Genomic DNA, 15,521 nt, shown 5'->3' on the forward strand with positions numbered 1-15,521 from the left:
CCACCACAAACTAACAAACCAAAACCAAACCAAAACAAAAAAAGATCTCCTAAATCAGGCCCTAATTAAACACCTTTGTAAGAAGTGTTGCTGGACCCATCAAACAGAGTGGTTTATAGGACACTTGAACTTCTTCGGGATCAGAGTCAAGGTTTCCTGCCCCCTAGGTGAGTAGAGAGAAAACACTGGATCCTGCTAAGGGCAGGCAGGCTCCCAGGACTCTGCTCATCAGGTTTCTCTCCACGCAATTTTTTATTTGAATTACATCACTTATTCCATGGGTCCAAGATTCCCACTTGACCGAAACTCTCTGGCCTCAATTGTTTTGAAGCACAGATCTCCTGTGTTCACAAAGCGTTTACACTGTGAAATCTGCTCCACGTGACTTGTGAAATTTCACGTTCACTTTTCTAGATTTATATTTGTCTTTGAAGTAGTGTTTGGCATTTATTTATCCCAAAGATTTGTGTTAAAAATATTTGCTTTCCGCTTATGTTTAAGAGCTGTGTTCTAGTTGGTTTAAACGTGAATTTTAACTCAAGCTTTTAGTTAACCGCAACAGTGAAACCTGGAAGGACCAGCCTTGGCTTAAACCTTGTGATATGTGTTAAGTAAAATTAATAAGAAAGAGGCAGCTCTGTCAGCGCAAATAATCCAATTAAGTCAAATCAAACCAAATCAAAATGCCCTTCTTTTTATTAAGTAAGACACTCTTGGGTGGCCAAGTGCATGGCAGGGAGATTGGACAGCAGGGAGCCCATGCAGACCAGAAAACCACCTGATCCGCCTTTGGGAGGCCATTTAAATACCCTGTGGGAGTGGTCCTGACCCTCCCCAGGGAGGGGTCAGGATCTGGCATGCTGGGATTTGGAGTCCAGACCAAAACATCTCCTAGGCCAGGGGGCTGGGATGGATGCCAGGGGCTGGGGGCTACACTCCCAACTTAACACTAAGGTTTGAATGTGTTCCCTCCCCTCCAGGCCTGTAAGTTCAAGGCTTTCCTCAGCCTCGTGCTGACAGGAGTTGCTCTAACTTAATGGGTAGTGCCTCATGGTAGGTCACTGGAAATGTGGAAATTCAATTTCCTTTTCGCTTTAATTTCCGGTCACCATGAGCTGAACTAGGAACCTTCTTCTTGGCGTTCTGCTACCTTGTCGTGGGTTTAAAGCATTGAGGTCAAATGACCAGGACTGTAACCTTCAGTAGCATAAATTCAAGTAAATCTCTGTTCTTCTAAATTTAAGCTATTTGATTACCGTAACGGAAAGCTGCCTAACATATCTCTGGGCTGGACTCTCAGATGCTTCCACTCTGCAGCTATATAGCATTCTCCCAGTGTTTGAGCCGATGATATTATGGATGCGTAGGAGCTTTTGGAATTTTCAAGTTTCCTCAGTCTTATAGACTCTTAGACTTCCCCTACAGCTGAGCTGCAAGCTGTGGAAATTGAGGATTATAATGAAAAAACGCTGACAAAACCTTAGTCAGGCAGCACTCAGCAGGCCTGTCCCTCCGCAATCAGAGGCTCATTGTGAGCGCTGAAGAGCGAAGCTCCATGGGATTTATTCTGACGCTCGGTTCCCATACTGACTGAATCAGTTGCTTTCCTCAGTCTTTGATTCCCCCACCTCCTCTATCAGCAAGAAGTTTTTTTTTCTTAAATTTTTTCTTCTGCCAATCAGGAAATTATCCTTATTATTATATCATGAGCGGGGCACTTTATTTCTGTTGAGTCAGCAGAATGGTATCCATGCACAAAGAACCGCGGTCTAACGTCAATCTATTGAATAAACAGAAAATGCATTTCTCTACAGGAGTTTAGATTTTATGATGAAGCAGCTAGGAATTTGTGGGAGCTTCCCTCACCGACCCACCCAATCAGAATTTGGTTAAAAAAAAAATCATGATCATACAACTGCCTGCAGTTTCATTTTTTAAAAACCTCTTGAATAGATAATCTAGCAAAATACGTTCGGATTTCTTATTAGGTTGACCTCCCCTGTCTTCCTTTTGTCCTCACTTAGCAAACATTTTGATTGCTATCTCAATGGTTACTTTCAGTGTTCAGAGGATGTAAGTATGGCCCATGGGTATTCATCTGAAACAAGCATCAGCCCTAAGCTTGAACACTGATTAAAGGTCAGGTAAACAGAACATAAAAGTGGAATCCCGCGTCCTTGAGAGTGCAAAGGGCTGACAGGCTCTTGCAATTTGGGGGGGTTAGCCTTGACCCGGGAAGTCATCCCTGGGAAAGCCAGGGTCAGGAGGGCTTAAGCACAGCCCATGCCCGTGGCTTCCGGGCACCTCCTCTTTGCCCCAGCAAGGCTGAAACTGCAGGACAGACACTTCTTCCAGGATCTTTCTCCATCAGCACAGCCCACGCGCCTAACCACGTTGCCCACCACCGCTCAGCCTCTCACCCTGCACCCGGACACATGGATTTGCTCAGGTACTCGAAGCAGGGAGAGAAAGAGGAGAGGAGGAACAGAGAGCGGAAAAATACCAAGAGTTGCACTTGATTATTGGAGGTAATTAAGAGAACCTAAAAATAGTCAGGCCTCTTATTTCATTTTCTGCTGAAAATGATTCAAATTCAGAGCTATTCACAGCTGTGCTGGGGGCTGATCAACCACCCAGAGCTGATTTGAAGCACTTGCATTAGTGATAAGCAGATGCAGCCTCTCTCTGTTCTGCTAAGTATAACTCGGGCTGGTACCATGACTCAGACACTATGGAGTGTGATACAGAGATCAATAACATCATTACCGGTCCTTTATTCTGCCAATACATTTAAGCAGAGTAGAAAGAAATGGCTCCAAGACCACACACACTTTGTAAGACTCTCCTTGCAAAGTGGTTGTTGGTGAGTCTTTGAATCTGGAATCAATCCATGAATGGATTGATTGAGCAGACGAGTAGCTCACGATTTTGTTGATTTATTTTCTGATATCTCCAAAATATCTGTAGGTATTGCACAATGAAAAATTACTAATTCAAAAATGCACGGGGCTAGGGATATACCTCAGTGACAGAGGACGGGCCCAGCATGTACAAGACTCTGAGTTTGGTCTTCAGAAACACGATATAAATAGATATTAAACAGGACAAGAAAATAGTTTCTGGGGGATGAGCACCGCTCTTAGACAGATATGTCAAATGTTAGAAACCAATCCAATTTTGTGCAATGAACTTCCTTCATCTTCGTTACTCAGAGGAGGCTATTATCACCCACAGACACAGATCTGTACCAAATCCATGACTTCTCTCTCTAGTTTTCTACAGTCTGCCAATTTTTCCTTACAGGACATTTTTTTTTTTTGCCCTATAACTTCATCATAAAAAATGTATTAGGTATTCTGCAACCCAGGTAGAAGTCTGCTCTTCTCATGAAAACTTCTGCAATTCTGTCAACATTCTCTGAAACTTCCTTTATATGAATGGAGCTGCAATAGTTTTCTACTTTCTAGCAAAATAAATAAATGAAAAATAAGATAGCCTTATTAAACATGGTCAACACCTGCCAGGATTCTTCAAGCCAATACATTTTGAGTGTTTAGGCTTTTCTCTATAGGTTTTTAAGTCCATGGAGCATGCCCTTAGGTGCAGGTGAGAATATTAGAGTATTAATAACACACAAAGATAGGGAAAAAGTTCCAAACGGCTGTGGAGAAAGCATTGTGGCATCTATTGGTGAGAAAAGAAACTATGTGTTTTCAATGTGACTGTTGAGCTCCTTGCTGAATGAGGAAAGAAGGCCAAGGGAAGATACAGGGGAGTAGCAGGGGAAAGGACTAGCTAATGGGAAGCCTCCACTGAGGTAGCAGACCAGGTCTGTCTAAGGAACGGTACATTGCTAGTGCTGCTGGACATGGGTGACTATGAGAAGAACAGAGCAAGACAGAGTTTGGACCAGAGCATCTTGTCACACGTTCATCTGATTTCCAGTTGCTTGTATGACAATGAGGAGACATCAGGAGTTTAAGCAAGGGGTGGTAAAGGGACGTGAATACCCAGGGCTTCTGTGTGGCATCAGAGTGAGGGCAAAGCTGGTTTTGTAGAGCACAGTGGGCTATGTTTGGGACTACAGTATTATTGATGGTGATAGTGAAGGGAGTCACAGCTAGATTTTTATTTCGAATGTGGAACAGACACAGTTTTCAAAAGGAATAGATTAAAGGGTAAGTGAAGAACAAAGAAGAATCATTTCCTTTAAAGTAAATTAAAATAAGATTGAGATACTTCTCATTAAGAAACCTCGCAATGTCAAACTTTGTAGAGGATTTGAAATAATCTCATACACAGGTTCCTGTTGCTGCTGGGAATACAAATGATCACTCTCACTGTGTAAAATGTGTTGGCATTGTCTCCTAACGCTTGGCACATACCTGATGACTCAGCCGATTCACTTTTGAGTATTAGCCCAACAGAAACATGCAAACAAATGCATAAAGAGATAAAAAATCCCTAGGAGGAATTATCATAATACCTCTGAAGTTAAGAAAGACTTCAACAGCTATTGAATGGATAAATAGAGGCTGATTCTTACAGTGAGTCATTATAGGGTGGTAAAAATGAGTAACTACTATCACATACTATTATAGCTCATGAAAACATTTTGAATGATGGAGTCCAAATATCTATATATCTGCACATACACGCAAATACACACACACACACACACACACACACACACACACACACACACATATTTATAAAACTTGAAAATACCTTTTCAGAATAATGATCCTATTTATAAAAGGCGCCATGACTTCAGGCAAGGCGAAAGCAGAGTTTCTGTGACATTGTTCACATCCTTTTCACGTTGGTAGTAGCTGCTTATCATTGCATATCCTGCTGTACACTATGCTAGCCTGTGTCTATGTCTTATGCATATTGTTTACAATGCTCAAAATTATTAGGCAATAAAGAAAGAATGTGAGTAGTGAGGAAGAGGAGCTGGAGAATGCAGAGAGAGCATTTAAGGAGTTTTTCTGCCAATTAGAGAAAAGCTACACAATGATAAGTGATATGTCTGGCTCCACTTTTCTCTTTAATAAAAATGAAAATTATTTGCCTATATATTTGTATGTTGATGAAAATGATGCAGTCTATTTTTCCTAAATGGGTAACAAAAGAAAGAAGGAAGGGAGGGAAGAAGGAGAAGAAGAGGAGGAGGAGGAATAAGAGAGACTTATTGGATAACGTGTGAACAGAAGAGAGGAGCTGGAATCCAGTGAGGAGGAGGAGGAGGCACAGACCTGGAGTCACAGCACATATATGCTTGGTCCTCTCAGCAAAAGAGGAGTGGGGTAGACATAATGGCGAAAACTAAATAGCTTGTATTTTATCACTGCTGCTGTGTGACCTGAGTAAAGAGGGAGTCGCCTTTTTAGAGTGATGGAAGTTGGCCATTAGAAGTGTGAGGTCACAGGAAATAGTCAAGAAGCAAGAAACTCAATCTCAAGGAGAGATAAGGAAGGATTTCTGGATAATGCTGAGTGGTCACTCGAGCTCTCTGGGTGTATTCTTAAGGAGAGACATGCCGTGTGTCCCCTCCACCCCTGAGAGGTTGTACCTGCTGCTTCATACAGTCCTTATCAGGGAAACATTTCCTCTGAAATTGCATTGCAGACTTGGCTATGGTGCTTGTAAGCTGGGAGGAGGCACACAGACAGAATGAGGCTGATGGAGGCTCTGTGCACGACATTTTCCAGACTCCTTGTCAGGGTGTCTGTTGGGTTCTGTGAATATGTGTCCCTAGTGGGAGGGTGCAAGGTGGGTGGCAAGCCCTTCTTTATTCTGGCTTCCAGTTTAGCTAGAACCCTGGTATTCAGACCCAAAACGCATTGCCTTTAGTCTTCAGCTTTTGTCACCCTGACAAGAGAGCCTCTACTTCTGGGCAAGAACATAACAGGTGTGTGTGCAGATTGTTGAGAGTCTCTTTGTGTTTGATACGAATACAGGACAGATAGACGTGTCAGGTCCCAGATCCTACTCTTATGACAAGTAGCTCAATATCAAGTCATTACAATCAGCCCACCACTCAAACCAGGCCTTTTACCTTTCCTTTCCTTCTTCAGGCATAAGATGTAACTAATTGGGCCATCTTTACCTCCCTTAGGTTTTCTTGGTGTCACTTGCTTTCCTACAGCTGGGAGTGTAAGTTGACATTGTGATCACACACAGAACTCTGTAACATTTTAGGGCCAGCATGCTGCCTGATTCAAAGATAACAAATAAAACCAACTGAAATCTGCAGAAACAGATTTTCTGTATTTTTTCTCTTTTCACATATGCAATATTCTTGTGTTGTCTGACTTGGTGGTCACATGGTATTGAGATCTGGTTTCCTTGGTCATTCAGAATTTGCCTTTGTGTGTCCTTTTTTATTACTCTGAGAATCTTCTTGGGCCCAGGCCTGAAGCAGGCACACCTTCCTCTAGGCATTCATCTCTTGTTTCCCCGAGCTGTGCTTCTCATTTTTCCTTGTTTCCAGCACTGGTATATATGATTGCCTGAAGTGATGTCTTCATTTTGAAATATCTGACATGCTTGTCATTCCCAGGGGGAGAAGGTCCTCTAATTATCACATTATCGCAAAAGGAAAAACCCAGCACCAAGATATCTTAGATTCTGTAGCGACAATGACAGTGGCTCGGGGCTGATGCCACTCTGCAGACTGCTCTTCTTCAGTGCTGTGTAGGACAGGGCAGGCAGCACAGAGCATGCTGAAGGGTGGGGCCAGAGGTGCAGTGCAGCCTTCACCATTCACTGCATGGGAGGGAACACAAACCCTCCACCCAGGGCTCTAAAATAAGGAATTTCCTACTCTTCCCAGTCTTACTCAACCTTTCCAAGGCTGTCAAAATTCTGTTTTCTCATCTTTCATCTATTAGTTTATGTGTTCCTAATAAAACTACTTGAACCACGCCACACAACAAGAACTAGTTGGAGTTTAAAATACAAAGAACATGAAAGCAAACAGTTCCAGGAGCCAAAGGAACCAAACTTTGGTTGAGTATTCAGCTCAACCTCGGGAGGACTCTGGTAATGGGCTGGAGGGAACATGCTGGGTACTTCTTGTATTAGGAGTGTGAGGTGGAGCACTGCAGGGAGGAAGACACCCTGTGAACTCTTACTGTCTCAGTTACAATGCTTAACCACCATTCTGTGCAGATTGTGGACCTGGGGTTAAATACAGTAAGTAAAAGGAAGATGTGATCAAACACGTATATTGGATGATTCCTTTTAAAGTCTGGAATCTGTCCACGTTGTTTGAGAATAAGCCAAGGGCTCCTCAGACAGTTTAAGAATAGATAAACAAACTGTGGGTAGTTAGTGGTTGATGGGGAGAGAGACATTTTTCTTCAGTGGTGCAGTCATTAGTAAGTCTCCCTGTACATGATCCTTTGCCCATACTCATGAAGGCAACCCTATCTCAACTCAGTGGGTCATTAAATAGAGAAAGAGAGAGAGACAGAGAGAGATGAGAGAGATCCTAGTAGAGGGGACTTCTATAGAAGAAGGGGAATCAGTAAAAGTGGGAGAAAAGATAATGGGGTGACCACAATCTGATTAAAACACATATACATTGATAAAATGTCATTATAAAACCTATTCTTATGCATAATAAAACAAGTCACACACACACACACACACACACACACACACACACACACACACACACACGTTGAGGCTCCTCCTGTGCTTGCATCCAGAAAACAAAACCATGCTTTCTAGAACACATACAGACATATTGTGTGTTCCTAAATATGTTTTTCTATGTAGTTTGTAGTGCTGTATTATAAACTTTTAACACAATGTGAAGTTTTGAGGCAAATTTTACATAGTTTTACACACCATTAATGACACACTTCTAGACATTCAATAAATGTGCCAATGAACTAACTGAAATGGAAACTACAAAGCAGTAGGTCTAGGGACTGGGATGGCGGTCCACTCCCAGATTGGCATCTGTCCTGTGCTTTGCTTCTTCTGCAGAAATACAGATGTGGAACTGGCAGGTTCAGAAGACAGTGGCAAGTGCTGGGGGCAGAAGGAATGGCAAAGAACAGGTTTCCATCTATTTCACTGTAACTTAGAACAAACCCTGAGATTTAGGCCCTGAGGCCCATTATTAGGCTATGACAAATAAGGTGGCTTTCATAGTGCAGAAAATTCTTAGTCACTGGTGACTAGAATTTTCTGGATGTTTTAGGAAAGCCCTTAATTTCTGACTTCTCCAGTAGACTTGTTTGATACAAGAAAGGAAAAGAAACCCTAGGCCCTAGGACCTCCACTTTGATATAGGGTACAGTGCTGACCTCAAATTTGCTATTCTAAGAATAACCTCAAATTTCTGATTCTCCTGTCTCCAGCTCTCAAGAAAAGAATCCTTTCACTCATTGTCTTGGATGGAATTCAGGCTTTCTTCATGCTAGACAAGGACTCTACTGACTGAGGGACATCCTGTCCCCTTCTCTTGTCACAGAGTACTCAGGACAAACTGCAGGTGAAGAGGGCAATTGCAAATGCACACAAGGACATCTGGAATATGAGCAACCATGAGTAGAAGCTGGTATAAGTGATTTGCTTTGGTTTAGAAAAGCTTTCCTGTAGCTTAGGGACAGTATTTCTCCATGCATCAGCTTCATCATCAACAAAGCATTAGGTTGTAAAGATGATAGTCTCTTTTGGCTTTCAATCTTGAAAGTTTTGATCTATGGCTGATTGGTCAAAATGGTTCGGGTGGTGAGGAAATTCTTGGTAGAAGATGCTGTTCATGTCACAGCATCTGGAGACAGAGCAAGAGGAGGCATCTCAATACCCCTTTCAAAGACACACCCTCCGTGCCTAAGCGTCTTCTGCTAAGTCCCCTCTCACAGTTTCTGCCATCTTTCAACAGCACTGTATGCCTTTGGGAGACATTTTATATTCAAAACACAGAAGTCAGTAACTCATTTGGCATACTACAACTAAATATACTTGAAAGATAGAATGCCATCTTTCCAACCATGACAGGCAATGTCAGAAATTAAAAATGAAGGGTTAAAACCATTTGGAAAACATGGGGATGTCTGGGTTGGTAGATTGGCACTGGCCCAATCTAGCAAGCCCTGATTTTGTTTGCTTAACCTACATGGTGCCTATGAGGAACACGGCTTTTGGATGTAGCCAGGTGTGGACCTGGCTGTCAGAGCCTAGCACTGCCCTGTGTTTGTGCTTGGTTGTCGCACAGGAATGGTCATTGCAAATGTTACATAGTACACTGTGGTCCTACATGACAGTCCTGGGGCTGTTGTATGGGGTATGCAATTTTAACACAGGAATTCTGATGCTGAGCAATGCCCTTCTGCGGAGGAAGGTCTGCAGACAACAGTCTGACATGAGTCGATTCTTTAAACAAACTAAACCCCAGGACTTCCTACATGTGTCAAATGTGTAGTTTCACATCGAAAATAAAATGGAGTAGTATATCCACACCTACACACATTTTTTTATGTTCCTCAAATCACTGCTGTATTGCTTATGATACCTCATATAGATGCTTTGTAAATCATCAGGATTAGAACATAAAGACAAGAAAAAACAATAAGCAAGCTCTGATCAGACGTACTTAAGGCCCAAGACCTTTTTCCTGCATATTTGTGTTTATTGAATTTATAGATGTGAACCCATGCACATGAGGCCTCACTACAGCCAGAAAATCGCTGTCACAAAGTTGAAAGTGACTTCAGAGACCCTTTACCTAGCTTGTCACTTTACCAATTTCTTAATAGGTCATGTGGGTATAAGCCTGACCTTTGGCCTGCACTTTCACTATGACAAATGGAACCAAAAGTTCTTAGTTCTTGGTCACTTTTCCCAAGTCCTACTATCCCTTGTGTTCGTAAGATTTTCTAATTTCTTGTCTTTTGACATCTCAGAACGAATGTTTAAATACTGGCTGTTCTGGAAGACCTGCTGTTTCCTTTTAGTCAGGTTCTGGCATATTCCTGCCTGGGGCTTTGTTCTTTTCATGCGTGTCAAAGGGTCTGGTCATTCTTCACGAAATTTCTTGTACTTTCTTTTCAAAGCAGACCCATTAATTTGCACCTAAAATTTGGACCTGTTCTTTCTAATTTCACATGCTGTTATTTTCCTGCTTTAAAACATCAGGCTTCCACCTAAGACTCACTCACTCGGAACTTTTACTTTAGCCAAAGTCTCAAGTAGATAGACGACGTGCACATTACAGACCAGGAAACGCGGCTGCCTTTGCCAAGCACTCTGCCTCCACTCTCTCATGTAATAACTGTCTAGTGACTTAGGTACCATTTTTATCCTCCCGTACACACAGGCAGATAGAGGCTTAGCCATGATGTGAGATCTGCCAACAGAGCCTTGGCTGAGGTTCAGGATACTGTGAGAAAATACTAAGCAAGCCACAAACACTGGAATAGGCAGCAGGCCTGACTGAGGAGTCTGCACTGTGTTCTAGAGCACAGGCATGGAGTTACCAGGCTGGGGCACAGCGGGGAGCTAGTTAACGTCTGAGGCAAGGTTAACACCTGTGTAGGGGCTCCAGAAAGGAAAGAAAACGGCAACATCCTCAAAGTAGAAAGGACGAGAATGTCATGACCACCGAAGAAAATCCGGTGACACAGTGACCTTGGGAACTTGCTCTGGAATTGAAGTTTCAATGAATGCCAACAGAAGGGCTGAGTATCTTTGTAACTGCAACAGGCTCTGAAGATGTCTGTGAGAAGCACAAGGATAATGGGAGAAGAGGAGAGGGGTGAGCGTGAAGTGGTAGACTTGGTTTTAAGGGTGGAGTTTGTTTGCCAAGGGAAATGAGAGCCCACAGTCCACCTCTGCTTGTAGGTTTCTCTCTCTCTCTCTCTGTGCTCCGGGGATATGGTACGGATATGGGGATACTCTGGCCCCGGGAAGCATACGGCACACTGACGACCTTGTCTTTCATCGTTGGACCTCCTTACACGTTCTTTACACGCAGGAGAGCTGGACCCAGACACGCTTCGCCTCCGGAGAAGGAGCCGCAAACTAGCTGCTGCAAACTAGCTCTCATCATCCCAACTCAGCTGCCAGCGAGGATGAAAAGCACTGGCTGCTCAGGCTTGAGACACAGCACTGTCCTGATTCATGGTCTCAGTACAGCAGTACTGAAGGAGGATTACCTTTGCCAGCTCTCCCCTAAGCCTGTCAGCCTTCCGCCCAGAAGGCAAGCACTGACTTAAGGACTCAATAAGCGAGGACAGAGAAAGGATTTTCACAGTTAACAGAGTTTTGGGCTTTTCACAAGGAGAATTCAATTTTGAACCTTTGTTTTCAAAATGCCATGTTTCTTGTTTGATTTTCTTTTTGGTTCCAAGTGTCCTTCAGAGGGGAGATGGTTGAAATTGGAGAAGAAAAGCAAGTTTCCTTTTATGGTATAATAGGACTTTTAATCAGAGTCATGTGACGTGCCTCCCAGACTTAGAATGATTCTCAGCCCGCTAAATAAGAAAGGTTTGAGATTCTAATTGAGAGCTATTTGGAAATCCCTCACAGGCTTCCTGCCTGTTGGTTATCTGCTTAGAGGACAGTGCTTTTATCCTCCAATCCCAAGAATTTCATTGCTAAAGATGCATGAAATGCGCATCAAGCTAAGGCCTTTTATCGGATTGGCTCCTTTTGCTTTCCAGAGGGAAAAGACTGTTCTTATAACCTGTATCAGTTTCCTTCATCAGCTGGTCCATTGTAAGAGATCATCTGTGGGCAGATGTGCCTCCTGGTGATAGATGTCCTTTTACAGCAAGGAGTCGGTGAGAAGCCTGAACTGGCCTCCGGCCGCAGAGGGTATGTGTGAGACCCTCTTGTTTGCTTAGTGTGCTTTCATTCTTTTGTCTTGTAATAGCATCCTAGCTCCTTCATTGTTAAAAATCAACAATAATAAAGATCAACCTCATGGGTTTATTTGCCATCTGTGTTCGGTGGCTGCCCCAATTCTACTCATAGTTTGGGTCACTGTGCCCACTGATCACCTGGGGAACAACACAGGGCCTGGTTCCCCTGCAATACTCTGAAACTTGATAGAAAGCTTTTTTTTTTTTTTTTTTTTTTTTTTTTTGGCCAACACTGAGGTCCAGTGTATAAGCTCAGAGTATGTCTGGCATAGTGGATAAAGAGAAAGGAAACTGTCAGTGAAGAGACGCAATTTAAAGAAACTCAAACTTTGGTTGCTTCGTTTAGGATAAATAATCTGAGAAGACTAAGCCCTGGGCCAAGCATGGTAAGACACATGTGTAACTTGAGTACTTGGAGGTCATGGGTTCAAGTTTCTTTGAGACTGTAGAGTGAGACTGTGACTTCAGAACACCAAAACCCAAAGTGATCAGTGCACTAAGAGTTGCCTTTGCCTTCGTGTATATGTGTGTGTGTGTGTGTGTGTGTGAGAGAGAGAGAGAGAGAGAGAGAGAGAGAGAGAGAGAGAGAGAGAGAGAAGAGAGAGAGAGAGAGACAGAGAGAGAGAGAGAGAGAGAGAGAGAGAAGAGAAGAGAAGAGAAGAGAAGAGAAGAGAAGAGAAGGAAAGCACCCTGTGTTCTCAGAGGGTATTTATTTATGTTTGAATTGGCTTTGATTTTACTCGTGTCTTTACTCGTAGGACACTAAGCATTTACATGGCATTCTCTACCTACTAGGCATCTACTCACTAGAAGAAATGCCAGAGCTGTCAGAGAGTTGAAGATTGTCCCCGTTTGTTTGTTTGCTTGTTTGTGTTTGTTTTATGTTTTTCTGAGGGGAGGATTCATGCAGCCCAATCTGGCTCAAATTCACCCTGTAACTGAAGCTGGCCTTGAACTCCTAATCCCCCTGCCTCTATCCCAAAAGTACTGGGATTAAGTACAATACCCAGCTCAAGATGGTCTGAGACACCAGACAACTTGTGCAGTGTCTGTGTGGAGCTCTGCGGGCCAGCTTACTGTCCACACCCAGCGGGCTTCACTCCCAGCTACCTACAGCCAATATACATGGCCTCCCTTTCCCGGAGCTTTTCTCTGTTGCTTCTGTGCAGATGTCCATTTTCTCTTCCTCCCAGCTCGCTTTCTAGCCCCTGAGAACCATACCTTATGTTGTGTTTGTCCTTTTCTCTCACCTAATTGAAATTGTTTTCATACAATATATTTTTATCATATTCCTTCCCCTCCCTTACTCCTTCCAGATCTGCCCCACATCGCTACCCTCCTAAGTTCATGTGCGCTCTCTCTCTCTAGCTCTCTTCTCAAAAAAAAAAAAAATTAACGAGAAGAGTGAAAAGCAAAACTAAAACCATCTAATAGCATAACAAGACCTATACAAGTTTAGACCAGACAAAATTCCATTATGGAGAAGGGAAGGTGGATACAAAGTCCCACTCCTTACCAAGAAGCTATTTTCAGTTGATACCTGCTGGGAAAGGGAAAGGGAAAGCCAGCCTTGCTTAGTGCAATAACACTGGGTGTATTAAAAGCCCCAAGAGCAGCTGGCCAACAGAAAATGGACTACATGTTTTTTGTGGGCTTTATTTATTTATTCACTTATTTATTTGCTTCTGAAAGCAAGGCTGTTTAGTGTGACATTAGGATTGGTTTGGGAATCTCTGAAGTGAAGGAACATTCACTACTAGGGCTCTATGAGCTGAATAAAATTCTCTCAAACAACCATATTCTTTAAAGGTCTGCAAACAGCTCAACCTTGACTGAGCAAAACCTTGTGAATACAGAAAAGGGAAACATGATTTTGGGCTCTCCTTAGTATGTCATTACCAGCTGCTGCAGGAGACACGGAGCCTCTTACCTTCTGGAAACTTTCCTAAGGTTGCCGCAGTGATCCTCTGACAAACTTGCAGCTGAGAATACGACAAGGATGTAATTCAAACCCCCTGCCTGTCTACAGCTCACTCGCCCAGTGACCTTCATATGTGTTTGATAAAAACACCAGATCATGTATTTTCTTTTCTGTGACTGTAAAAGTTCCTGTGAAGCTGGGCATGATGTCAGACAACTGAGCTGTGGAGGCAGGGGGATAAAGAGCTCAAGTCCAGCCTCTGCTGCATAGCAAATCCGAGAGTAGCCTGGGCTATGTTCATTTCTGTTTATAAAAAATCCTATAGAAGTCTGAGGGGTCAAGGGCGTCACAAGAAAACCCAGAGAATCAACTAACCTGGGCTTATAGAGGCTCACAGAGTCTGAACTGGCAATCAGGGAGCCTGCATGGGTCTGAACTAGGCCCTCTTCATACATAACAGTTGTATGTCTTGGTATACTTGCAGAAATCCTAACTGTGGGAGCAGGAACTGACCCTTAGGGCTTTGACTGACTTTGGGGAACTTATTCCTCAAACCGGGTTCCCTTGCCCAGGTTTAATACAGGAGAGGTGCTTAGTCCTACCCCAACTTAACATGCCATGTTTTATTGATATCTACCAGAGACCTGCCCTTTCTGAACAGAAATGAAGGAGTGGATGTGGGGGGCAGGGTGGAGAAATTGGGAGGAGGAGAGAGGAGGGAGGAGACACTGAGGTCAGGATGTAAAATAAATAAATAAATAAATAAATAAATAAATAAATAATTTATCTAATAAGTAAATAATAAATTATTTAATTAATGATAAAATCCATTAAAAGCTATAAACAAATAGCAACAAAATAGCAAGCTTTCCCATGGTGTAACATGCCATTTAGAACCGAGTCTCTGCTTCCAAGTCATAATCACTCACATTTAGCTCAGAATAAACAGACAAAGCCCAGACAGCATTTTCATCTCGGCAGCACCTTCTCTATTTCTTTTCCAGTCATATTCACCCTGGCCTTTCTCTCTAATTGAAAACGCCCAGACAGATTTAACATGCTCTTCCCATAACAGCTACAAAGACCCTGGAGTTTCCAAACACCATTCAGAGCAAGTCTGTAGCTGGAGCATGACAGAGCATGGCCATGATGTGTGTTACTCGGGCAGCTCTGCTGAGGAGGAAACAGCACGCATGCTGCACCATGCTGTTCATGAGACACTACCAGCCTGCTCATAGGAGTGACAAACGCACCAGGAAACACACGCATTAGAGGTGTCCCGTACCCACCATGCCAGTTCATTCACCTCTCTAGCTACGGTCACCACCTTATCTTCTTCATGCCTTGTTCTAGAACGGTTCTGAGCACCAGTCCCCAAAGAAATACCACGGAGGCTTATTATAAATGTAACAGTCTTGCTGATCTTATGACAAAACATTGAATAGATAATTATCTACATAAGGTCTATAGTATAGAAATATATTTTTAAATATTCGGAACATTTTCCAGATGATTTCTTTTCATCAAGATAGCATTTCTTTTTCATTTTTACCTTTCCATTTCTTAATGTTAAAGACACACACACACGTAGATGTATGTGTATATGTATACATATTAAACAGAGAATAATAGTTATCGTTGTCTTTGTAACTTTCGTAAATACCATAAAAACCAGAAGGCTTTGGCTCTATGCCCATAGGGAGCAAGTGCAAAAT

General features: G+C 42.8%; 1 protein-coding gene across 5 annotated transcripts in view; it reads right to left on the bottom strand.

Annotated features, from left to right (window-relative positions):
• The window catches only part of Xkr4 (XK related 4), a 333,993-nt gene that overhangs the window by 129,096 nt on the left and 189,376 nt on the right, over window positions 1-15,521 (bottom strand). The window lies entirely within an intron of this gene.

The sequence above is a fragment of the Microtus pennsylvanicus genome, chromosome 3, assembly GCF_037038515.1.
Source record: "Microtus pennsylvanicus isolate mMicPen1 chromosome 3, mMicPen1.hap1, whole genome shotgun sequence".
NCBI lineage: Eukaryota > Metazoa > Chordata > Mammalia > Rodentia > Cricetidae > Microtus > Microtus pennsylvanicus.